The sequence below is a fragment of the Dendrobates tinctorius genome, unplaced genomic scaffold, assembly GCF_039654945.1.
Source record: "Dendrobates tinctorius isolate UK_male_01 unplaced genomic scaffold, ASM3965494v1 ptg000251l, whole genome shotgun sequence".
Classification (NCBI taxonomy): domain Eukaryota; kingdom Metazoa; phylum Chordata; class Amphibia; order Anura; family Dendrobatidae; genus Dendrobates; species Dendrobates tinctorius.
This window is the reverse complement of record NW_027361918.1, coordinates 13,153,079-13,179,897: the sequence shown is the minus strand read 5'-3', so window position 1 is coordinate 13,179,897 and position 26,819 is coordinate 13,153,079. Positions and strand designations below refer to the sequence as shown.

Genomic DNA, 26,819 nt, shown 5'->3' with positions numbered 1-26,819 from the left:
ACGCGAAAGGTCCCCAGATCAAAACTGGGCAGAAACACGCTGTTACTCTTTGGTATCCAAGCTTTTGACTTTCAGTTCTTGATCTCGATTGCGTGTTGTCACCAAAGTAAGCAGTTGCATTTGGTTTCTGTAGTGTAGCGGTTATCACGTTCGCCTTACACGAGAAAGGTCCCCAGTTCGAAACTGGGCAGTAACACAGCTTTTTCTCTTGGAAAACGATCTTTTTGACTTTCAGTGCTTGTTCTTTATTGCTTGCCATGACCACAGCATTTTTTGCTTGTTTGAATCGGTTGGTTTCTGTAGTGTAGTGGTTATCACGTTCGCTTTACACGTGAAAGGTCCTAAGTTCGAAACTGGGCAGAAACACAGCGTTACTCTTGCAAACTAGCGCTCTTGACAATGAGTGCGTGATCTTTAATCCTTGCCATGACCACAGTAAATGCTCTTGTCTGATTACTGTAGTGTAGTGATTGTCCTGTTTGCCATCCTCCTGAAAGTTCCCTGTTTTGATCCCGGGCAGAAACATGTGGCTTTTCTTTATTTTGATCACAAACGTATATTGTTGGCTTAATTAGCCTTAGTTAGCATATTCTATTGCTGGTTTAATGAGCATTACTTTTACCAATGTGATTATTTCTACCCGTTTTTGCTTTTGGCAAGCATGTGTGTTTTTGACAGTGTCTAAGTGTTCCTAATTCAAGTAACACCTGATAGGATCAAGGTGCGAAAGCAGGCATCTAGGTGCTTTTTCTTTTTGGCTTTTGGACAAAGGCATGAGAATGTTTTGTGGAGCATGGTTTTGTTTCCCTGTTTGTTCTTTTTCTCCAATAGCCTGACAAATGAAAGGTTCCTGTGTTGCAAAATGCACTTTGTCCTGTCTTCAGACATAGAGGAAGACCTCTTGACTTTGGCTGGCTGTTTTTTTCTTTTTCAAGTTCATTTCAGCATGTTTAAACATCTTTAGCTTTGCATGGAGTTTCTGAAGTGGAGTGGTTGTCACGTTCACCTCACACGCGAACGGTCCCCAGTTCGAAACTCGATAGAAGCATGACATTAGGCGTTGATATTAAAGCTTTTGACGTTGAGTCTTTGTTCTCGATGGCTCGTCATGAGCACAGTAACCTTCCGCAGCCGGTTTCTGTAGTGTAGTGGTTATCACTAGAGTTGAGCGACTTTTGGTTTTTTAGGGTCGCGTTTCGTTTCGTGAAACCCGACTTTTCCAAAAGTCGGGTCGAGCAAGATCGTCCGATTAAAGGGAAAAGTCGGGGTCGTCCCGAAACACGAAACCCAATGTAAGTCAATGGGCAATAAAAGTCGGCAGTGAGAGGAGGACAGGAAACACACCAACAGTGCCCATTTGAATGCCAAAAACATCAATTCTTCTTACTTAAGCTTGTCAACCTTAATTAACTTCATAATATAAGTTACGCACTGAAAAATGGGTGTTATTTGGCTAAAGTTGTGGGGGGGGGAGGGCTGGCTGCAGGTTTTCATGTGCCCTGGGCGAAAGAGCGCCCCTTTAACACATACCACAACTCATCATGCTCCGATACGGCAGATAAATAGCGGTATAGTACAATGAAAAATACCTCACTTTTTACATCTCATGACGAGGCCCATCTATTTCTCCATACAGAATCATTGGTCCCATATAATGTTTGAAACAGTATATGATGAGCTCCACATAATGCTACAGTATATGTTGGTCCCCATGGATGAAGCTCCACTGTCTTATGGGCCCAAATAATGCTCCAAACATAATGGGCCCCATTTCTAATGCTCTAGTGTATAATGGGCCCTGTACATGCTGCTCCAGTGTCTGATGTCCACCTTTGGAATGTTCCAGTGTATGGTGGGCCCCATCTATCATTCTCCAGAGTATAGTGCTCCCCAAAAATTGCTGTCCCAACATTGAAAACAATCAAATAAGTCTCCTCGCTAGGGAATCCCTGTACTTGTCTGGACAGGTGCTGTAGCTTGCTTAAAAGCTCGCCAGCCGTTCTCACGCCCAGTATGGATTGCACGTGATTGCACAAAGGTTAGAAAGGGTACCGTATCCCTGGATAACATGTATGGATAGCGTACACATTCAAAATATATGTCTATACAGCATGAGGCAGGCTCAGACGGTGTTAGGCCCAGTATGGATTGCACGTCATTGCACAAAGGTTAGAAAGGGTACCGTATCCCCGGATAACATGTATGGATAGCGTACACATTCAAAATATATGTCTATACAGCATGAGGCAGGCTCAGACGGTGTTAGGCCCAGTATGGATTGCACGTCATTGCACAAAGGTTAGAAAGGGTACCGTATCCCCGGATAACATGTATGGATAGCGTACACATTCAAAATATATGTCTATACAGCATGAGGCAGGCTCAGACGGTGTTAGGCCCAGTATGGATTGCACGTCATTGCACAAAGGTTAGAAAGGGTACCGTATCCCCTGATAACATGTATGGATAGCGTACACATTCAAAATATATGTTTATACAGCATGAGGCAGGCTCAGACGGTGTTAGGCCCAGTATGGATTGCACGTCATTGCACAAAGGTTAGAAAGGGTACCGTACCCCTGGATAACATGTATGGATAGCGTACACATTCAAAATATATGTCTATACAGCATGAGGCAGGCTCAGACGGTGTTAGGCCCAGTATGGATTGCACGTCATTGCACAAAGGTTAGAAAGGGTACCGTATCCCTGGATAACATGTATGGATAGCGTACACATTCAAAATATATGTCTATACAGCATGAGGCAGGCTCAGACGGTGTTAGGCCCAGTATGGATTTCACGTCATTGCACAAAGGTTAGAAAGGGTACCATATCCCCGGATAACATGTATGGATAGCGTACACATTCAAAATATATGTCTATACAGCATGAGGCAGGCTCAGACGGTGTTAGGCCCAGTATGGATTGCACGTCATTGCACAAAGGTTAGAAAGGGTACCGTATCCCCGGATAACATGTATGGATAGCGTACACATTCAAAATATATGTCTATACAGCATGAGGCAGGCTCAGACGTTGTTAGGCCCAGTATGGATTGCACGTCATTGCACAAAGGTTAGAAAGGGTACCGTGTCCCCGGATAACATGTATGGATAGCGTACACATTAAAAATATATGTCTATACAGCATGAGGCAGGCTCAGACGGTGTTAGGCCCAGTATGGATTGCACGTCATTGCACAAAGGTTAGAAAGGGTACCGTATCCCCGGATAACATGTATGGATAGCGTACACATTCAAAATATATGTCTATACAGCATGAGGCAGGCTCAGACGGTGTTAGGCCCAGTATGGATTGCACGTCATTGCACAAAGGTTAGAAAGGGTACCGTATCCCCGGATAACATGTATGGATAGCGTACACATTCAAAATATATGTCTATACAGCATGAGGCAGGCTCAGACGTTGTTAGGCCCAGTATGGATTGCACGTCATTGCACAAAGGTTAGAAAGGGTACCGTATCCCCGGATAACATGTATGGATAGCGTACACATTCAAAATATATGTCTATACAGCATGAGGCAGGCTCAGACGGTGTTAGGCCCAGTATGGATTGCACGTCATTGCACAAAGGTTAGAAAGGGTACCGTATCCCCGGATAACATGTATGGATAGCGTACACATTCAAAATATATGTCTATACAGCATGAGGCAGGCTCAGACGTTGTTATGCCCAGTATGGATTGCACGTCATTGCACAAAGGTTAGAAAGGGTACCGTATCCCCGGATAACATGTATGGATAGCGTACACATTCAAAATATATGTCTATACAGCATGAGGCAGGCTCAGACGGTGTTAGGCCCAGTATGGATTGCACGTCATTGCACAAAGGTTAGAAAGGGTACCGTATCCCTGGATAACATGTATGGATAGCATACACATTCAAAATATATGTCTCAGGAGGCAGGCTCAGACGGTGTCAGGCACAGTATGGATTTGATGGCCCAGATTACACAGCGGAGGAGCAGGGAGAGGTAAAGATTGCAAATGCTGTGTCCCTGCCCAAGCAAGGGGGGCCCACTCTTGGGCGTCGGTACTGGCACTGGGCCCCTCATAGTACAGCGGTGTGTCTGACGGCGGGTGTGCACCACCACCGTCAGAGACACTTGATTGCACTATGAGGGACCCTGTGCCAGTGCCCGCGCCCAAGAGTCGGCCTACCCACCTGTCCAGGGCAATGGCACTCGCACGGTGTCGTACGCTAGGTGGTTACCCCGGCCATGGGGGGGGAGGCAGCACAGTTAGGGAGTTTTAGAAAGTGGCATATGTTGATGTTGGACATTCAGCTGATGCAAAAGGCGAAATAGGTGAAGTACCAGGAAGAGGTGGACCAAAGCAAGCCATTTTTCTGTCACCCTATGTGTCATCAGGGGAAGGGGGGACAAAATCCTTGGAAACCCATGCGTGGTTCATTTTAATGAAGGTTAGATCATCCACATTTTGGGTTGACTGACGGGTCCTTTTTTCTGTCAGGATTGATCAGCTGCACTGAAGACTCTTTCCGATAGCACACTTGCAGCTGGGCAAGCGAGCTCCTGTAAGGCATATTGGGCCAATTCAGGCCAGGTGTACAGTTTAGCAGCCCAATAGTCAAAGGGGAATGACCTGTGTGGGAGAACATCAATATGGGAGGAAAAGTAGTTTGTAACCATAGTTGACAACTGCTGTCTCCTGTCACTTTCCATCGATGCAGTATTACCAGTTGTGTGAGCGGTATTTGAAAAATCAGTCCACAACATTGTCATGAAACCCCTGTCTCCAATGCCACTTCTGCTGTGTGCACCACGAACACCTCTGCCAAGCTGCCCCCGGCCCGTACGACTCGTGTGAGAACCATCACCGCTGCTGTGTGCTGGGAATGCCTCAAGCAACCGATTTACCAGAGTTGCTTGTTTATTAGCCAATATTAGGTCAAGGTTCTCCTGTGGCATGATGTTTTGTAATTTGCCTTTATAGCGTGGATCCAGGATGCTGGCCAACCAGTAGTCGTCATCGTTCATCATTTTGGCAATGCGGGGGTCCCTTTTTAGGATCCGCAAGGCATAATCTGACATGTGGGCCAATGTTCCCGGTGTCAATGATGCACTGCTAGTGCTGGGTGGAGGAGCACTTTCTGGCAAATCCACATCCCTCCAGTCACGCACAAACCCTGTACCAGACCTTGCCACGCCAACATTTTCACTTGCCCCATGAGATGCATCCTCCTCCCCTAAGTAATCATCCCCATCATCCTCCTCCTCCTCTTCTTCCTCCACCTCGTCCAGGAGAGGTCCCTGAGCAGACAATGGCTGAATGTCATCAAGGATTCCCTCCTCCTCTTCCTCCTCATCAACATTGGCTGTAGACGCCTGCTCCTTAAGGTGCATCAAAGTTTGCATGAGCAGACGCATAAGTGGGATGCTCATGCTTAGGATGGCGTCGTCTGCGCTTACCAGCCATGTGCATTCCTCAAAACACTGAAGGACTTTACAAAGGTCTTTCAGCTTCGACCACTGCACGCCTGTCAACTCCATGTCTGCTCTCAAAGTGCCTGGCCGTGTATCCTCCCACAAATGCATTATGGCCTGCCTCTGCTCACACAGCCGCTCCACCATGTGCAGGGTGGAGTTCCACCTTGTTGCAATGTCGATAATGAGGCGGTGGTTGGGAAGGTGGAGCAATCGCTGCAGCTTCTGCATGCGAACGGAGTGTACAGGCGACCGGCGGATGTGCGCGCACAGTCTTCGCACCTTCTGGAGCAGGGCTGTTAACTCCGGATAATTTTTGAGGAAGCACTGCACCACCAGGTTCAAGGTGTGAGCCAAGCAAGGTATGTGGCTGAGTTTTGAAAGGGCTATGGCTGCCACAAAATTACGGCCATTATCACTAACTACCTTGCCTGCCTCAAGATGTACACTGCCCAGCCATGACTCAGTTTGTCGCTTCAAGTACTCGGCCAGCACCTCGGCGGTGTGTCTGTCGCCCGAACACATCATCTGCAACACAGCCTGCTGACGCTTTCCACTAGCTGCTCGATAGGGGGACACATCGTGTGCAACAGTGGCAGCTGCAGATGGAGTGCTCGTACGACTGCGCTCTGTGGACGAGCTTTCGCTTCTGGAGGAGGAGGAGGAGGAGGAGGAGGGTCGAACGCCTACAGCCAACTGTTTCCTATACCGTGGGCTAGGCAGCACTGTCCCACCACCGCTGTCCCCTGTGGACCCTGCATCCACCACATTAACCCAGTGCGCAGTGATGGACACGTAACGGCCCTGGCCATGCCGACTGGACCATGCATCAGTTGTGAGGTGCACCTTTCCGCTCACTGACTGCTTGAGTGCATGGACAATGCGGTCTTTCACATGATGGTGGAGGGCTGGGATGGCTTTGCGAGAGAAGAAGTGGCGACTGGGTAGGTCATAGCGTGGTACTGCATAGGCCATGAGTTCGTGGAAAGCTGTGCTTTCCACCAACGGAAAGGGCATCATCTCAAACGAGATTAGTTTGGCAATGTGGGCGTTCAAACCCAGTGTACGCGGATGAGAGACTGAGTACTTTCTTGACCTACTCATAGTGTCTGGGAGGGTGAGCTGGACTTGAGAGCTGCATATGGTGGAAGTAGCGGTGGACAGGGCGGACTGAGAGAGGGTTGATGATGGTGATGGAGTTGGTGTTCTTTCTGATGGCCTAGAATCAGTCTTTCGTTGATATAACAGTGGGATTCCCTGACTGCTGTGGCCTTGCAACGACACCTCAACATTTGCTGCTGTGCTAACCGGTGGGCTTACAGTGGGGGAAACAATGTAGCATTGCTGACTACCTTCGTTGTGATCAGTTGCACATGTGGCACTTGAGGTTTGGTGTTGTGTCCACGCTTGCAAGTGCATGCTGGTTAAATGTCTAAGCATGCAACTGGTATTCAAATTTTTCAGATTTTTCCCTCGGCTAAAGGTCTTTGCGCACTTCTTACAGATAACCTTGGCCTGATCATGAGGATTTTGTTCAAAAAAGTGCCACACTGCACTCTTCCTACTTTGGCAGACATTTTGCGGCCTAGCACGCTGTGATCTTTTGACCCTCTGGACAAGCTGTCCAGCAACTCTTTTGATGTTTGGAACCTGTCTTTGGAGTGCTCCGGGCCTGCCAGATAACAGCTGTTGCGATGTCGATGTCTGCTGTGGATGCTCCTCATCTGAGCTATTGGAAGCAGCACCCTCTTCCCCCAATGGATGCCAATCTGGGTCAACAACTGGGTCATCCATCACCTCCTCTTCTATGTCATGTGCACCTTTCTCTGTGTCACCGTGTATGGTGGTATAGTGTGCGGGAAGGGGCACCTGAGTCTCATCAGGGTCAAAATCTGGCTCTGTACACTGCGAGGACAATGTAGTGCTCTGAGAGAATGTACCAGCAGAATCATCCATCAGCGGCTGTGCATCAGTGCACTCCATGTCAGATTCATCTTGGCCTTGGTAATTCACCATTTGACTTGATAATCCAGGCATGGTATGTGAAAACAGCTCCATGGAGTAATCAGTAGTATGGCCTGCGTCATCCTTCAATCTTGGTTGGGGTGAAGGACACAAGGAAAGGTGTGGTTCATGAACATGAGCCTCCAATGACGACTCAGTGCTTTTACTTTTTACAACTGAAGAAGAGGAGGCGATAGAGCTGGAGGCTGAGTCAACAATGTAAGACAAAACTTTTTCCTGATGCTCTGCCTTTAAAAGCGGTTTGCCAACTCCTAGAAAACTAAGCGTTCGAGGCCTTATGTAGCCAGACGATGACGCAGGGGCAGCACCTCCTGCATTCGGTCCTATTTTGCTCTTGACACTACCATCAGATCCACCACCAACACAATCATTACCAGCTGCTAACCCCCGCCCAATTCCACGGCCTCTTCCACCAGCCTTCCTCATTTTTGGTAGAAATGTAGACAAAATCCATCAAACTACATAGTAATAAGAAAAAAGAGAAAAAAGGTGTCTATAGGACAGGGGAGATTTAGAATTTCTGCACACACTTGTGGACAGTGGACACTTTTGGATTGTGTGAGGCCCACTGATATCTGAGCGCTATGTGACACGCTCGATGGCACAGCTGCCTGTGACCAAAGTGACGAGAGGATCATGGAGATTTTGAATCTCTGCGTACACTTTTGGACACTGGACACTTGTGGATTGTGTGAGGCCCACTGATATCTGAGCGCTATGTGACATGCTCGATGGCACAGCTGCCTGTGACCAAAGTGACGAGAGGATAATGGAGATTTTGAATCTCTGCGTACACTTTTGGACACTGGACACTTGTAGATTGTGTGAGGCCCACTGATATCTGAGCGCTATGTGACACGCTCGATGGCACAGCTGCCTGTGACCAAAGTGACGAGAGGATAATGGAGATTTTGAATCTCTGCGTACACTTTTGGACACTGGACACTTGTAGATTGTGTGAGGCCCACTGATATCTGAGCGCTATGTGACACGCTCGATGGCACAGCTGCCTGTGACCAAAGTGACGAGAGGATAATGGAGATTTTGAATCTCTGCGTACACTTTTGGACACTGGACACTTGTGGATTGTGTGAGGCCCACTGATATCTGAGCGCTATGTGACACGCTCGATGGCACAGCTGCCTGTGACCAAAGTGACGAGAGGATAATGGAGATTTTGAATCTCTGCGTACACTTTTGGACACTGGACACTTGTGGATTGTGTGAGGCCCACTGATATCTGAGCGCTATGTGACACGCTCGATGGCACAGCTGCCTGTGACCAAAGTGACGAGAGGATAATGGAGATTTTGAATCTCTGCGTACACTTTTGGACACTGTACACTTGTGGATTGTGTGAGGCCCACTGATATCTGAGCGCTATGTGACACGCTAGATGGCACAGCTGCCTGTGACCAAAGTGACGAGAGGATAATGGAGATTTTGAATCTCTGCGCACACTTTTGGACACTGGACACTTGTAGATTGTGTGAGGCCCACTGATATCTGAGCGCTATGTGACACGCTCGATGGCACAGCTGCCTGTGACCAAAGTGACGAGAGGATAATGGAGATTTTGAATCTCTGCGTACACTTTTGGACACTGGACACTTGTGGATTGTGTGAGGCCCACTGATATCTGAGCGCTATGTGACACGCTCGATGGCACAGCTGCCTGTGACCAAAGTGACGAGAGGATAATGGAGATTTTGAATCTCTGCGTACACTTTTGGACACTGGACACTTGTGGATTGTGTGAGGCCCACTGATATCTGAGCGCTATGTGACACGCTCGATGGCACAGCTGCCTGTGACCAAAGTGACGAGAGGATAATGGAGATTTTGAATCTCTGCGTACACTTTTGGACACTGGACACTTGTAGATTGTGTGAGGCCCACTGATATCTGAGCGCTATGTGACAGGCTCGATGGCACAGCTGCCTGTGACCAAAGTGACGAGAGGATAATGGAGATTTTGAATCTCTGTGTACACTTTTGGACACTGGACACTTGTGGATTGTGTGAGGCCCACTAATATCTGAGCGCTATGTGACATGCTCGATGGCACAGCTGCCTGTGACCAAAGTGACGAGAGGATAATGGAGATTTTGAATCTCTGCGTACACTTTTGGACACTGGACACTTGTAGATTGTGTGAGGCCCACTGATATCTGAGCGCTATGTGACACGCTCGATGGCACAGCTGCCTGTGACCAAAGTGACGAGAGGATAATGGAGATTTTGAATCTCTGCGTGCACTTTTGGACACTGGACACTTGTAGATTGTGTGAGGCCCACTGATATCTGAGCGCTATGTGACACGCTCGATGGCACAGCTGCCTGTGACCAAAGTGACGAGAGGATAATGGAGATTTTGAATCTCTGCGTACACTTTTGGACACTGGACACTTGTGGATTGTGTGAGGCCCACTGATATCTGAGCGCTATGTGACACGCTCGATGGCACAGCTGCCTGTGACCAAAGTGACGAGAGGATAATGGAGATTTTGAATCTCTGCGTACACTTTTGGACACTGGACACTTGTGGATTGTGTGAGGCCCACTGATATCTGAGCGCTATGTGACACGCTCGATGGCACAGCTGCCTGTGACCAAAGTGACGAGAAGATAATGGAGATTTTGAATCTCTGCGTACACTTTTGGACACTGGACACTTGTGGATTGTGTGAGGCCCACTGATATCTGAGCGCTATGTGACACACTCGATGGCACAGCTGCCTGTGACCAAAGTGACGAGAGGATAATGGAGATTTTGAATCTCTGCGCACACTTTTGGACACTGGACACTTGTAGATTGTGTGAGGCCCACTGATATCTGAGCGCTATGTGACACGCTCGATGGCACAGCTGCCTGTGACCAAAGTGACGAGAGGATAATGGAGATTTTGAATCTCTGCGTACACTTTTGGACACTGGACACGTGTGGATTGTGTGAGGCCCACTGATATCTGAGCGCTATGTGACACGCTCGATGGCACAGCTGCCTGTGACCAAAGTGACGAGAGGATAATGGAGATTTTGAATCTCTGCGTACACTTTTGGACACTGGACACTTGTGGATTGTGTGAGGCCCACTGATATCTGAGCGCTATGTGACACGCTCGATGGCACAGCTTCCTGTGACCAAAGTGACGAGAGGATAATGGAGATTTTGAATCTCTGCGTACACTTTTGGACACTGGACACTTGTAGATTGTGTGAGGCCCACTGATATCTGAGCGCTATGTGACACGCTCGATGGCACAGCTGCCTGTGACCAAAGTGACGAGAGGATAATGGAGATTTTGGATCTCTGCGTACACTTTTGGACACTGGACACTTGTGGATTGTGTGAGGCCCACTGATATCTGAGCGCTATGTGACACGCTCGATGGCACAGCTGGCTGTGACCAAAGTGACGAGAGGATAATGGAGATTTTGAATCTCTGCGTACACTTTTGGACCCTGGACACTTGTGGATTGTGTGAGGCCCACTGATATCTGAGCGCTATGTGACACGCTCGATGGCACAGCTGCCTGTGACCAAAGTGACGAGAGGATAATGGAGATTTTGAATCTCTGCGTACACTTTTGGACACTGGACACTTGTGGATTGTGTGAGGCCCACTGATATCTGAGCGCTATGTGACACACTCGATGGCACAGCTGCCTGTGACCAAAGTGACGAGAGGATAATGGAGATTTTGAATCTCTGCGTACACTTTTGGACACTGGACACTTGTAGATTGTGTGAGGCCCACTGATATTTGAGCGCTATGTGACAGGCTCGATGGCACAGCTGCCTGTGACCAAAGTGACGAGAGGATAATGGAGATTTTTAATCTCTGCGTACACTTTTGGACACTGGACACTTGTGGATTGTGTGAGGCCCACTGATATCTGAGCGCTATGTGACACGCTCGATGGCACAGCTGCCTGTGACCAAAGTGACGAGAGGATAATGGAGATTTTGAATCTCTGCGTACACTTTTGGACACTGGACACTTGTGGATTGTGTGAGGCCCACTGATATCTGAGCGCTATGTGACACGCTCGATGGCACATCTGCCTGTGACCAAAGTGACGAGAGGATAATGGAGATTTTGAATCTCTGCGTACACTTTTGGACACTGGACACTTGTGGATTGTGTGAGGCCCACTGATATCTGAGCGCTATGTGACACGCTCGATGGCACAGCTGCCTGTGACCAAAGTGACGAGAGGATAATGGAGATTTTGAATCTCTGCGTACACTTTTGGACACTGGACACTTTTGGATTGAGTGAGGCCCACTGATATCTGAGCGCTATGTGACACGCTCGATGGCACAGCTGCCTGTGACCAAAGTGACGAGAGGATAATGGAGATTTTGAATCTCTGCGTACACTTTTGGACATTGGACACTTGTGGATTGTGTGAGGCCCACTGATATCTGAGCGCTATGTGACACGCTCGATGGCACAGCTGCCTGTGACCAAAGTGACGAGAGGATAATGGAGATTTTGAATCTCTACGTACACTTTTGGACACTGGACACTTGTGGATTGTGTGAGGCCCACTGATATCTGAGCGCTATGTGACACGCTCGATGGCACAGCTGCCTGTGACCAAAGTGACGAGAGGATAATGGAGATTTTGAATCTCTGCGTACACTTTTGGACACTGGACACTTGTGGATTGTGTGAGGCCCACTGATATCTGAGCGCTATGTGACAGGCTCGATGGCACAGCTGCCTGTGACCAAAGTGACGAGAGGATAATGGAGATTTTGAATCTCTGCGTACACTTTTGGACACTGGACACTTGTGGATTGAGTGAGGCCCACTGATATCTGAGCGCTATGTGACACGCTCGATGGCACAGCTGCCTGTGACCAAAGTGACGAGAGGATAATGGAGATTTTGAATCTCTGCGTACACTTTTGGACACTGGACACTTGTGGATTGTGTGAGGCCCACTGATATCTGAGCGCTATGTGACACGCTCGATGGCACAGCTGCCTGTGACCAAAGTGACGAGAGGATAATGGAGATTTTGAATCTCTACGTACACTTTTGGACACTGGACACTTGTGGATTGTGTGAGGCCCGCTGATATCTGAGCGCTATGTGACACGCTCGATGGCACAGCTGCCTGTGACCAAAGTGACGAGAGGATAATGGAGATTTTGAATCTCTGCGTACACTTTTGGACACTGGACACTTGTGGATTGTGTGAGGCCCACTGATATCTGAGCGCTATGTGACAGGCTCGATGGCACAGCTGCCTGTGACCAAAGTGACGAGAGGATAATGGAGATTTTGAATCTCTGCGCACACTTTTGAACACTGGACACTTGTGGATTGTGTGAGGCCCACTGATATCTGAGCGCTATGTGACACGCTCGATGGCACAGCTGCCTGTGACCAAAGTGACGAGAGGATAATGGAGATTTTGAATCTCTGCGCACACTTTTGGACACTGGACACTTGTGGATTGTGTGAGGCCCACTGATATCTGAGCGTTATGTGACACGCTCGATGGCACAGCTGCCTGTGACCAAAGTGACGAGAGGATAATGGAGATTTTGAATCTCTGTGTACACTTTTGGACACTGGACACTTGTGGATTGTGTGAGGCCCACTGATATCTGAGCGCTATGTGACACGCTCGATGGCACAGCTGCCTGTGACCAAAGTGACGAGAGGATAATGGAGATTTTGAATCTCTGCGTACACTTTTGGACACTGGACACTTGTGGATTGTGTGAGGCCCACTGATATCTGAGCGCTATGTGACAGGCTCGATGGCACAGCTGCCTGTGACCAAAGTGACGAGAGGATAATGGAGATTTTGAATCTCTGCGCACACTTTTGGACACTGGACACTTGTGGATTGTGTGAGGCCCACTGATATCTGAGCGCTATGTGACACGCTCGATGGCACAGCTGCCTGTGACCAAAGTGACGAGAGGATAATGGAGATTTTGAATCTCTGCGTACACTTTTGGACACTGGACACTTGTGGATTGTGTGAGGCCCACTGATATCTGAGCGCTATGTGACAGGCTCGATGGCACAGCTGCCTGTGACCAAAGTGACGAGAGGATAATGGAGATTTTGAATCTCTGCGCACACTTTTGAACACTGGACACTTGTGGATTGTGTGAGGCCCACTGATATCTGAGCGCTATGTGACACGCTCGATGGCACAGCTGCCTGTGACCAAAGTGACGAGAGGATAATGGAGATTTTGAATCTCTGCGCACACTTTTGGACACTGGACACTTGTGGATTGTGTGAGGCCCACTGATATCTGAGCGTTATGTGACACGCTCGATGGCACAGCTGCCTGTGACCAAAGTGACGAGAGGATAATGGAGATTTTGAATCTCTGTGTACACTTTTGGACACTGGACACTTGTGGATTGTGTGAGGCCCACTGATATCTGAGCGCTATGTGACACGCTCGATGGCACAGCTGCCTGTGACCAAAGTGACGAGAGGATAATGGAGATTTTGAATCTCTGCGTACACTTTTGGACACTGGACACTTGTGGATTGTGTGAGGCCCACTGATATCTGAGCGCTATGTGACAGGCTCGATGGCACAGCTGCCTGTGACCAAAGTGACGAGAGGATAATGGAGATTTTGAATCTCTGCGCACACTTTTGGACACTGGACACTTGTGGATTGTGTGAGGCCCACTGATATCTGAGCGCTATGTGACACGCTCGATGGCACAGCTGCCTGTGACCAAAGTGACGAGAGGATAATGGAGATTTTGAATCTCTGCGTACACTTTTGGACACTGGACACTTGTGGATTGTGTGAGGCCCACTGATATCTGAGCGCTATGTGACACGCTCGATGGCACAGCTGCCTGTGACCAAAGTGACGAGAGGATAATGGAGATTTTGAATCTCTGTGTACACTTTTGGACACTGGACACTTGTGGATTGTGTGAGGCCCACTGATATCTGAGCGCTATGTGACACGCTCGATGGCACATCTGCCTGTGACCAAAGTGACGAGAGGATAATGGAGATTTTGAATCTCTGCGTACACTTTTGGACACTGGACACTTGTGGATTGTGTGAGGCCCACTGATATCTGAGCGCTATGTGACACGCTCGATGGCACAGCTGCCTGTGACCAAAGTGACGAGAGGATAATGGAGATTTTGAATCTCTGCGTACACTTTTGGACACTGGACACTTTTGGATTGAGTGAGGCCCACTGATATCTGAGCGCTATGTGACACGCTCGATGGCACAGCTGCCTGTGACCAAAGTGACGAGAGGATAATGGAGATTTTGAATCTCTGCGTACACTTTTGGACATTGGACACTTGTGGATTGTGTGAGGCCCACTGATATCTGAGCGCTATGTGACACGCTCGATGGCACAGCTGCCTGTGACCAAAGTGACGAGAGGATAATGGAGATTTTGAATCTCTACGTACACTTTTGGACACTGGACACTTGTGGATTGTGTGAGGCCCACTGATATCTGAGCGCTATGTGACACGCTCGATGGCACAGCTGCCTGTGACCAAAGTGACGAGAGGATAATGGAGATTTTGAATCTCTGCGTACACTTTTGGACACTGGACACTTGTGGATTGTGTGAGGCCCACTGATATCTGAGCGCTATGTGACAGGCTCGATGGCACAGCTGCCTGTGACCAAAGTGACGAGAGGATAATGGAGATTTTGAATCTCTGCGTACACTTTTGGACACTGGACACTTGTGGATTGAGTGAGGCCCACTGATATCTGAGCGCTATGTGACACGCTCGATGGCACAGCTGCCTGTGACCAAAGTGACGAGAGGATAATGGAGATTTTGAATCTCTGCGTACACTTTTGGACACTGGACACTTGTGGATTGTGTGAGGCCCACTGATATCTGAGCGCTATGTGACACGCTCGATGGCACAGCTGCCTGTGACCAAAGTGACGAGAGGATAATGGAGATTTTGAATCTCTACGTACACTTTTGGACACTGGACACTTGTGGATTGTGTGAGGCCCGCTGATATCTGAGCGCTATGTGACACGCTCGATGGCACAGCTGCCTGTGACCAAAGTGACGAGAGGATAATGGAGATTTTGAATCTCTGCGTACACTTTTGGACACTGGACACTTGTGGATTGTGTGAGGCCCACTGATATCTGAGCGCTATGTGACAGGCTCGATGGCACAGCTGCCTGTGACCAAAGTGACGAGAGGATAATGGAGATTTTGAATCTCTGCGCACACTTTTGAACACTGGACACTTGTGGATTGTGTGAGGCCCACTGATATCTGAGCGCTATGTGACACGCTCGATGGCACAGCTGCCTGTGACCAAAGTGACGAGAGGATAATGGAGATTTTGAATCTCTGCGCACACTTTTGGACACTGGACACTTGTGGATTGTGTGAGGCCCACTGATATCTGAGCGTTATGTGACACGCTCGATGGCACAGCTGCCTGTGACCAAAGTGACGAGAGGATAATGGAGATTTTGAATCTCTGTGTACACTTTTGGACACTGGACACTTGTGGATTGTGTGAGGCCCACTGATATCTGAGCGCTATGTGACACGCTCGATGGCACAGCTGCCTGTGACCAAAGTGACGAGAGGATAATGGAGATTTTGAATCTCTGCGTACACTTTTGGACACTGGACACTTGTGGATTGTGTGAGGCCCACTGATATCTGAGCGCTATGTGACAGGCTCGATGGCACAGCTGCCTGTGACCAAAGTGACGAGAGGATAATGGAGATTTTGAATCTCTGCGCACACTTTTGGACACTGGACACTTGTGGATTGTGTGAGGCCCACTGATATCTGAGCGCTATGTGACACGCTCGATGGCACAGCTGCCTGTGACCAAAGTGACGAGAGGATAATGGAGATTTTGAATCTCTGCGTACACTTTTGGACACTGGACACTTGTGGACTGTGTGAGGCCCACTGATATCTGAGCGCTATGTGACAGGCTCGATGGCACAGCTGCCTGTGACCAAAGTGACGAGAGGATAATGGAGATTTTGAATCTCTGCGCACACTTTTGAACACTGGACACTTGTGGATTGTGTGAGGCCCACTGATATCTGAGCGCTATGTGACACGCTCGATGGCACAGCTGCCTGTGACCAAAGTGACGAGAGGATAATGGAGATTTTGAATCTCTGCGCACACTTTTGGACACTGGACACTTGTGGATTGTGTGAGGCCCACTGATATCTGAGCGTTATGTGACACGCTCGATGGCACAGCTGCCTGTGACCAAAGTGACGAGAGGATAATGGAGATTTTGAATCTCTGTGTACACTTTTGGACACTGGACACTTGTGGATTGTGTGAGGCCCACTGATATCTGAGCGCTATGTGACACGCTCGATGGCACAGCTGCCTGTGACCAAAGTGACGAGAGGATAATGGAGATTTTGAATCTCTGCGTACACTTTTGGACACTGGACACTTGTGGATTGTGTGAGGCCCACTGATATCTGAGCGCTATGTGACAGGCTCGATGGCACAGCTGCCTGTGACCAAAGTGACGAGAGGATAATGGAGATTTTGAATCTCTGCGCACACTTTTGGACACTGGACACTTGTGGATTGTGTGAGGCCCACTGATATCTGAGCGCTATGTGACACGCTCGATGGCACAGCTGCCTGTGACCAAAGTGACGAGAGGATAATGGAGATTTTGAATCTCTGCGTACACTTTTGGACACTGGACACTTGTGGATTGTGTGAGGCCCACTGATATCTGAGCGCTATGTGACACGCTCGATGGCACAGCTGCCTGTGACCAAAGTGACGAGAGGATAATGGAGATTTTGAATCTCTGTGTACACTTTTGGACACTGGACACTTGTGGATTGTGTGAGGCCCACTGATATCTGAGCGCTATGTGACACGCTCGATGGCACAGCTGCCTGTGACCAAAGTGACGAGAGGATAATGGAGATTTTGAATCTCTGTGTACACTTTTGGACACTGGACACTTGTAGATTGTGTGAGGCCCACTGATATCTGAGCGCTATGTGACAGGCTCGATGGCACAGCTGCCTGTGACCAAAGTGACGAGAGGATAATGGAGATTTTGAATCTCTGCGCACACTTTTGGACACTGGACACTTGTGGATTGTGTGAGGCCCACTGATATCTGAGCGCTATGTGACACGCTCGATGGCACAGCTGCCTGTGACCAAAGTGACGAGAGGATAATGGAGATTTTGAATCTCTGCGCACACTTTTGGACACTGGACACTTGTGGATTGTGTGAGGCCCACTGATATCTGAGCGCTATGTGACACGCTCGATGGCACAGCTGCCTGTGACCAAAGTGACGAGAGGATAATGGAGATTTTGAATCTCTGCGTACAATTTTGGACACTGGACACTTGTGGATTGTGTGAGGCCCACTGATATCTGAGCGCTATGTGACACGCTCGATGGCACAGCTGTGACAAAAGTGACTAGAGGATAAGGGAGATTGGATTGCTTTTAATAAAGCAGTTTGCAGAGCAGTGGGTAAACAGCAATGCCAGCGTGTCAGGAAGCCTTAAAAGGCAGCCCAACAACCAACACCACTGATACACCACAATATAGCCTCCCCTTGCACTGCACACACAGTGACTTGTGTGTTGTGCAGGCCAAATCGCTAGCAGCAGAAGCAGTTTTTTTGTCTTCTTCCCTGCCTAACGCTCTCCCTACAGAATCAGCAGCAACCTCTCCCTATACTAAGATCGGCAGAAGTAAGATGGCGGTCGGCGTGCACGCCCTTTTATACCCCCTGTGACGCCCACCAAAGCAAGCCAATCACTTGCATGCCCTTCTGAAAGATGGTGGTGACCCGTGCCTAGGTCATCACGTTGCCCACATTGTCCGTGGATCCTGATTGGCTGAAAAAGAGCACAAAACAAACTTTTGAAACTCGACTTTGGCGCGTAAGTCGCCGACCTCGTGGCCGACCTCATCCTAGGGTCGGGTTTCGTTTCATGAAACCCGACTTTCGTATTTTTTCGACCCGTTTCGCTCAACTCTAGTTATCACGTTCGCCTAACACGCGAAAGGTCCCCAGATCGAAACTGGGCAGAAACACGCTGTTACCCTTTGGTATCCAAGCTTTTGACTTTCAGTTCTTGATCTCGATTGCTTGTTGTCACCAAAGTAAGCGCTTGCATCCGGTTTCTGTAGTGTAGCGGTTATCACGTTCGCCTCACACGAGAAAGGTCCCCAGTTCAAAACTGGGCAGAAGCACAGCTTTTTCTCTTGGAAAACGATCTTTTTGACTTTCAGTGCTTGTTCTATATTGCTTGCCATGACCACAGCATTTTTTGTTTGTTTGAATCGGTTGGTTTCTGTAGTGTAGCGGTTATCACGTTCGCTTTACACGCGAAAGGACCTCAGTAAGAAACTGGGCAGAAACACAGTGTTCCTCTTGCAAACTAGCGTTTTTGAAAATGAGTGCTTGATCTTTAATGCTTGCCATGACCACAGTAAACGCTCTTGTCTGGTTACTGTAGTGTAGTGATTGTCCTGTTTGCCATCCTCCTGAAAGTTCCCTGTTTTGATCCCGGGCAGAAACATGTGGCTTTTCTTTATTTTGATCACAAACGTATATTGTTGGCTTAATTAGCCTTAGTTAGCATATTCTATTGCTGGTTTAATGAGCATTACTTTTACCAATGTGATTATTTCTACCCGTTTTTGCTTTTGGCAAGCATGTGTGTTTTTGACAGTGTCTAAGTGTTCCTAATTCAAGTAACACCTGATAGGATCAAGGTGCGAAAGCAGGCATCTAGGTGCTTTTTCTTTTTGGCTTTTGGACAAAGGCATGAGAATGTTTTGTGGAGCATGGTTTTGCTTCCCTGTTTGTTCTTTTTCTCCAATAGCCTGACAAATGAAAGGTTCCTGTGTTGCAAAATGCACTTTGTCCTGTCTTCAGACATAGTGGAAGACCTCTTGACTTTGGCTGGCTGTTTTTTTCTTTTTCAAGTTCATTTCAGCATGTTTAAACATCTTTAGCTTTGCATGGAGTTTCTGAAGTTTAGTGGTTGTCACGTTCACCTCACACGCGAACGGTCCCCAGTTCGAAACTGGATAGAAGCATGACATTAGGCGTTGATATTAAAGCTTTTGACGTTGAGTCTTTGTTCTCGATGGCTCGTCATGACCACAGTAACCTTCCGCAGCCGGTTTCTGTAGTGTAGTGGTTATCACGTTCGCCTAACACGCGAAAGGTCCCCAGTTCGAAACTGGGCAGAAACACGCTGTTACCCTTTGGTATCCAGGCTTTTGACTTTCAGTTCTTGATCTTGATTGCTTGTTGTCACCACAGTAAGCGCTTGCATCCGGTTTCTGTAGTGTAGAGGTTATCACGTTCGCCTCACACGTGAAAGGTCCCCAGTTCAAAACTGGGCAGAAACACAGCTTTTTCTCTTGGAAAATGATCTTTTTGACTTTCAGTGCTTGTTCTTTATTGCTTGCCATGACCACAGCATTTTTTGTTTGTTTGAATTGGTTGGTTTCTGTAGTGTAGCGGTTATCACGTTCGCTTTACACGCGAAAGTTCCTCAGTTCGAAACTGGGCAGAAACACAGCGTTCCTCTTGCAAACTAGCGCTTTTGACAATGAGTGCTTGATCTTTAATGCTTGCCATGACCACAGTAAACGCTCTTGTCTGGTTACTGTAGTGTAGTGATTGTCCTGTTTGACATCCTCCTGAAAGTTCCCTGTTTTGATCCCGGGCAGAAACATGTGGCTCTTCTTTTTTTGATCACAAACGTATATTGTTGGCTTAATTAGCCTTAGCTAGCATATTCTATTGCTGGTTTAATGAGCATTACTTTTACCAATGTGATTACTTCTATCCGTTTTTGCTTTTGGCAAGCATTTGTGTTTTTGACAGTGTCTAAGTGTTCCTAATTCAAGTAACACCTGATAGGATCAAGGTGCAAAAGCAGGCATCTAGGTGCTTTTTCTTTTTGGCTTTTGGACAAAGGCATGAGAATGTTTTGTAGAGCATGGTTTTGTTTCCCTGTTTGTTCTTTTTCTCCAATAGCCTGACAAATGAAAGGTTCCTGTGTTGCAAAATGCACTTTGTCCTGTCTTCAGACATAGAGGAAGACCTCTTGACTTTGGCTGGATGTTTTTTTGTTTTTCAAGTTCATTTCAGCATGTTTAAACATCTTTAGCTTTGCATGGAGTTTCTGAAGTGTAGTGGTTGTCACTTTCACCTCACATGCGAACGGTCCCCAGTTCGAAACTGGATAGAAGCATGACATTAGGCGTTGATATTAAAGCTTTTGACGTTGAGTCTTTGTTCTCGATGGCTCGTCATGACCACAGTAACCTTCCGCAGCCGGTTTCTGTAGTGTAGTGGTTATCACGTTCGCCTAACACGCGAAAGGTCCCCAGTTCGAAACTGGGCAGAAACACGCTGTTACCCTTTGGTATCCAAGCTTTTGACTTTCAGTTCTTGATCTCGATTGCTTGTTGTCACCACAGTAAGCGCTTGCTTCCGGTTTCTGTAGTGTAGCGGATATCACGTTCGCCTCACACGCGAAAGGTCCCCAGTTCGAAACTGGGCAGAAACACAGCTTTTTCTCTTGGAAAACGATCTTTTTGACTTTCAGTGCTTGTTCTTTATTGCTTGCCATGACCACAGCATTTTTTGTTTGTTGGAAGCGGTTGGTTTCTGTAGTGTAGCGGTTATCACTTTCGCTTTACACGCGAAAGGTCCTCAGTTCGAATCTGGGCAGAAACACAGCGTTCCTCTCGCAAACTAGCGCTTTTGACAATGAGTGCTTGATCTTTAATGCTTGCCATGACCACTGTAAACACTTTTGTCTGGTTACTGTAGTGTAGTGATTGTCATGTTTGCCATCCTCCTGAAAGTTCCCTGTTTTGATCCCGGGCAGAAACATGTGGCTTTTCTTTATTTTGATCACAAACGTATATTGTTGGCTTAATTAGCATTAGTTAGCATATTCTATTGCTGGTTTAATGAGCATTACTTTTACCAATGTGATTATTTCTACCTGTTTTTGCTTTTGGCAACCATGTGTGTTTTTGACAGTGTCTAAGTGTTCCTAATTCAAGTAACACCTGATAGGATCAAGGTGCGAAAGCAGGCATCTAGGTGCTTTTTCTTTTTGGCTTTTGGACAAAGGCATGAGAATGTTTTGTGGAGCATGGTTTTGTTTCCCTGTTTGTTCTTTTTCTCCAATAGCCTGACAAATGAAAGGTTCCTGTGTTGCAAAATGCACTTTGTCCTGTCTTCAGACATAGAGGAAGACCTCTTGACTTTGGCTGGCTGTTTTTTTCTTTTTCAAGTTCATTTCAGCTTGTTGAAACATCTTTAGCTTTGCATGGAGTTTCTGAAGTGTAGTGGTTGTCACGTTCACCTCACACGCGAACGGTCCCCAGTTCGAAACTGGATAGAAGCATGACATTAGGCGTTGATATTAAAGCTTTTGACGTCGAGTCTTTGTTCTCGATGGCTCGTCATGACCACAGTAACCTTCCGCAGCCGGTTTCTGTAGTGTAGTGGTTATGACGTTTGCCTAACATGCGAAAGGTCCCCAGTTCGAAACTGGGCAGAAACACGCTGCTACCCTTTGGTATCCAAGCTTTTGACTTTCAGTTCTTGATCTCGATTGCTTGTTGTCACCACAGTAAGCACTTGCATCCGGTTTCTGTAGTGTAGAGGTTATCACGTTCGCCTCACACGCGAAAGGTCCCCAGTTCGAAACTGGGCAGAAACACAGCTTTTTCTCTTGGAAAACGATCTTTTTTGACTTTCAGTGCTTGTTCTCTATTGCTTGCCATGACCACAGCATTTTTTGTTTGTTTGAATCGGTTGGTTTCTGTAGTGTAGCGGTTATCACGTTTGCTTTACACGCGAAAGGTCCTCAGTTCAAAACTGGGCAGAAACACAGCGTTCCTCTTGCAAACTAGTGCGTTTGACAATGAGTGCTTGATCTTTAATGCTTGCCATGACCACAGTAAACGCTCTTGTCTGGTTACTGTTGTGTAGTGATTGTCCTGTTTGCTATCCTCCTGAAAGTTCCCTGTTTTGATCCCGGGCAGAAACATGTGGCTTTTCTTTATTTTGATCACAAACGTATATTGTTGGCTTAATTAGCCTTAGTTAGCATATTCTATTGCTGGTTTAATGAGCATTACTTTTACCAATGTGATTATTTCTACCCGTTTTTGCTTTTGGCAAGCATGTGTGTTTTTGACAGTGCCTAAGTGTTCCTAATTCAAGTAACACCTGATAGGATCAAGGTGCGAAAGCAGGCATCTAGGTGCTTTTTCTTTTTGGCTTTTGGACAAAGGCATGAGAATGTTTTGTGGAGCATGGTTTTGTTTCCCTGTTTGTTCTTTTTCTCCAATAGCCTGACAAATGAAAGGTTCCTGTGTTGCAAAATGCACTTTGTCCTGTCTTCAGACATAGAGGAAGACCTCTTGACTTTGGCTGGCTGTTTTTTTCTTTTTCAAGTTCATTTCAGCATGTTTAAACATCTTTAGCTTTGCATAGAGTTTCTGAAGTGTAGTGGTTGTCACGTTCACCTCACACGCGAATGGTCCCCAGTTCGAAACTGGATAGAAGCATGACATTAGGCGTTGATATTGAAGCTTTTGACGTTGAGTCTTTGTTCTCGATGGCTCGTCATGACCAAAGTTACCTTCCGCAGCCGGTTTCTGTAGTGTAGTGGTTATCACTAGTGTTGAGCATTCCGATACCGCAAGTATCGGGTATCGGCCGATACTTGCTGTATCGGGATACCGACTTCCGATATTTTTTCAATATCGGAAGTCGGTATCGGAATCGGAAGTTCAAAGTTGATTGACAGCCTGACGTCATAATGATGCGCGGTGTGTGCGCATCATGATGCGCCGTCATTTCGGGCCTTCCGGGGGTCTCTGCCAGCCTGCCGGGGGGCTGTGTGGACAGCCCGGGGTCTGTACCGGCCTGCCGGGGGGCTGTGCCAGCCTGCCGGTGGTCTGTGCACCCCGTGGGGGTCTGTACCGGCCTGCCGGGGGGCTGTGCCGGCCTGCCGGTGGTCTGTTCACCCCGTGGGGGTCTGTACCGGCCTACCGGGGGGCTGTGCCGGCCTGCCGGTGGTCTGTGCACCCTGTGGGGGTCTGTACCGGCCTGCCGGGGGGCTGTGCTGATGTCCAGGGGTCTGTGCAAGCATCGTCCGATGGGACTATAAGTCCCATCTGGCGATGCCTGCTACCATGACAGTGATTGACACATTAGCCAATGGGAAATTCCCACACAGCAATGGCATAAAGTGAGACTATGGCCTTTTTTTTTGTAAGTGGCGGAGGAATACAGTGCGGAAGGATACCTACCTTCCGTCATTTTATTCCTGCAGACCGTAGAGAACGGCAGCATCAGCTGATGCTGCTGTTCTCTACCCAAGATCGTCGTGGCACACACTCGTGGACTGCTTCGGATTGTGGGTGAGTATTTTTGTGGTTTGTTATGTTAATATTTATTCCGGAAAAGACAATGGCTTCGGGGAACAATGTGACAAGTATTGGTAAGTATGTAACTCTATGTTATATGTACTGTATGTCTATGTATGTATTGTATGAATGTATTGTATGTATGTAGTATATATGTGGTATGTATGTAGCATGCAGTATGTATGTAGCATGCATGTAGTATATATGTAGTATGTATGTAGCATGTAGTATGTATGTAGCATGCATGTAGTATATATGTGGTATGTATGTAGCATGTAGTATGTATGTAGCATGCATGTAGTATATATGTAGTATGTATGTAGCATGTAGTATGTATGTAGCATGCATGTAGTATATATGTAGTATGTATGTAGCATGTAGTATGTATGTAGCATGCATGTAGTATATATGTAGTATGTATGTAGCATGTAGTATGTATGTAGCATGCATGTAGTATATATGTAGTATGTATGTAGCATGTAGTATGTATGTAGCATGCATGTAGTATATATGTAGTATGTATGTATGTAGCATGTAGTATGTATGTAGTATGTATGGGAGAAAACAAGGGGAACTGCTACCTTGGATCTAATCCTTATAAACAGGGAGGAAATGGTTGAGGAGGTAAAAGTGTCTGGGACCCTAGGAGGTAGCGACCATGCTATTTTAGAATTTTGGATTACTAGAGGTGGAAGACCTGTGAAGACTCAGACGTCAAGGTTAGATTTCAGAAAGGCAGATTTTAAGGGATTCAGAAAGAGAATTGGAGGGATCCAATGGCTGGATATCCTTAAAGACAAAAATGTCCAGGAAGGATGGGAAATCTTGAAAAATGAAATTCTCAAAGCACAGTTGTTAACAATTCCGAAAAGAGGGAAGAATAGGAAGCATTTAAGGAAACCAGGATGGATGAACACAGAACTTAAGCACATGCTAAAAAGGAAGAAAAAAATGTTTATAAAATGGAAAGAGGGAGGCATATCTAAAGAAGAATATAATGCTGTCTGCAGAACCTGCAGGGCACAAATCAGATTAGCTAAAGCTGAAAATGAACTGAGGCTTGCAAGAGATGTCAAAAGCAATAATAAAGGATTTTGGGGATATGTCAAAAGTAAAAGAAAAGTCAAAGATGCTATAGGATTTTTACAGGATGAAAATGATGAAATGGTAAGACAGGATGTTGAGAAGGCTGAACTTTTAAATTCCTATTTTGCATCTGTTTTCTCTCAGAAAGGAAATGCAACATCAACTGTTATTCACTGTCCTATTAAGGGAATAGAAGAATCCAGGATATCTATAAACAGAAAGATAGTGAGGAAACACTTAGCTAACCTAAATGAATTCAAGTCTCCAGGTCCAGATGAATTACACCCCAGAGTACTGAAGGAGATAGCAGAAGAAATTTTTGAACCCCTCTCCATAATCTTTGAAAATTCTTGGAGATCAGGAGAAGTGCCAGAAGACTGGAGAAGAGCAAATGTTGTTCCTATCTTCAAAAAGGGGAAGAAGGTGGACCCAGGCAACTATAGGCCGGTGAGTCTGACTTCTATACCAGGAAAGATCTTTGAACAAATTATTAAACAACATGTATGTCAATACCTGGATAAGAATGAAGTGATTAAACAGAGTCAGCATGGGTTTGTAACTAATAAGTCATGTCAGACTAACTTAATTTCCTTCTATGACGGTATCACTGATTGGGTGGATCAAGGAAATGCTGTAGATATAGTATATCTTGACTTCAGCAAAGCATTTGACAAAGTCTCTCATACAATCCTTATTGAAAAAATGACTAAGTATGGAATGGACAAGGCAACTGTTAGGTGGATTCATAACTGGCTTAGTGATCGGACCCAAAGAGTGGTCGTAAATGGCTGCACATCCAGTTGGAAGAATGTCTCAAGTGGGGTTCCACAGGGCTCTGTCCTGGGCCCTGTATTGTTCAACATCTTTATCAACGATTTAGATGAAGGAATTGAGGGTAAACTGATTAAATTTGCTGATGACACAAAGCTAGGAGGGATAGCTAATACTAGAGAAGAGAGAGAGAGGATTCAAAAAGATTCAAATAAACTTTAGAAGTGGGCAGCAACTAACAGAATGGTTTTTAACAGGGAGAAATGCAAAGTACTACATCTGGGCAATAAAAATGAAAAAAGCATATACAGAATGGGAGGAATAGGGCTAAGTGACAGCACATGTGAAAAAGACTTGGGTATACTAATAGATCGCAGACTGAATATGAGTCAACAGTGTGATGCAGCAGCAAAAAAGGCAAATGCAATTCTAGGATGTATTAACAGAAGCATACAGTCTAGATCACGTGAAGTCATTATTTCCCTCTACTCCTCTTTGGTCAGACCTCATCTGGAATATTGTGTCCAGTTTTGGGCACCACATTTTAAAAAAGACATCAACAAACTGGAGCAAGTTCAGAAAAGAGCGACCAGAATGGTGACTGGTCTGCAAACCCTGTCTTATGAGGAAAGGTTGCAGGATTTGGGAATGTTTAGTTTGCAAAAGAGAAGACTGAGAGGAGACTTAATAGCTGTCTACAAATATCTAAAGGGATGTCACATTGTAGAAGGATCAACTTTATTCTCATTTGCACAAGGAAAGACTAGAAGCAATGGGATGAAACTGAATGGGAGGAGACACAGATTAGATATTAGAAAAAACTTTTTGACAGTTAGAGTGATCAATGAGTGGAACAGGCTGCCACGAGAAGTGGTGAGTTCTCCTTCAATGGAAGTCTTCAAACAGAGGCTGGACAGACATCTGACTGGGATGATTTAGCGAATCCTGCTTTGAGCAGGGGGTTGGACCAGATGGCCCAGGAGGTCCCT

The 26,819-nt window shown here is 46.7% G+C and overlaps 9 non-coding genes across 9 annotated transcripts; all 9 read left to right on the top strand.

The window, feature by feature from the left end:
• The first annotated feature begins 293 nt into the window (after window positions 1-293).
• Window positions 294-366, top strand: TRNAV-UAC (transfer RNA valine (anticodon UAC)). Its single transcript has one exon. It is a non-coding gene; the product is annotated as a tRNA-Val (tRNA).
• Window positions 367-19,685: 19,319 nt separating this feature from the next.
• TRNAV-AAC (transfer RNA valine (anticodon AAC)) lies at window positions 19,686-19,758 on the top strand. Its single transcript has one exon. It is a non-coding gene; the product is annotated as a tRNA-Val (tRNA).
• An 86-nt stretch (window positions 19,759-19,844) lies between these two features.
• Window positions 19,845-19,917, top strand: TRNAV-CAC (transfer RNA valine (anticodon CAC)). Its single transcript has one exon. It is a non-coding gene; the product is annotated as a tRNA-Val (tRNA).
• Window positions 19,918-20,014: 97 nt separating this feature from the next.
• TRNAV-UAC (transfer RNA valine (anticodon UAC)) lies at window positions 20,015-20,087 on the top strand. The gene has a single exon. It is a non-coding gene; the product is annotated as a tRNA-Val (tRNA).
• A 767-nt stretch (window positions 20,088-20,854) lies between these two features.
• Window positions 20,855-20,927, top strand: TRNAV-AAC (transfer RNA valine (anticodon AAC)). The gene has a single exon. It is a non-coding gene; the product is annotated as a tRNA-Val (tRNA).
• An 86-nt stretch (window positions 20,928-21,013) lies between these two features.
• On the top strand, window positions 21,014-21,086 carry TRNAV-CAC (transfer RNA valine (anticodon CAC)). Its single transcript has one exon. It is a non-coding gene; the product is annotated as a tRNA-Val (tRNA).
• Window positions 21,087-21,183: 97 nt separating this feature from the next.
• TRNAV-UAC (transfer RNA valine (anticodon UAC)) lies at window positions 21,184-21,256 on the top strand. Its single transcript has one exon. It is a non-coding gene; the product is annotated as a tRNA-Val (tRNA).
• Window positions 21,257-22,183: 927 nt separating this feature from the next.
• TRNAV-CAC (transfer RNA valine (anticodon CAC)) lies at window positions 22,184-22,256 on the top strand. Its single transcript has one exon. It is a non-coding gene; the product is annotated as a tRNA-Val (tRNA).
• A 98-nt stretch (window positions 22,257-22,354) lies between these two features.
• TRNAV-UAC (transfer RNA valine (anticodon UAC)) lies at window positions 22,355-22,427 on the top strand. Its single transcript has one exon. It is a non-coding gene; the product is annotated as a tRNA-Val (tRNA).
• The last annotated feature ends 4,392 nt before the right edge of the window (window positions 22,428-26,819 follow it).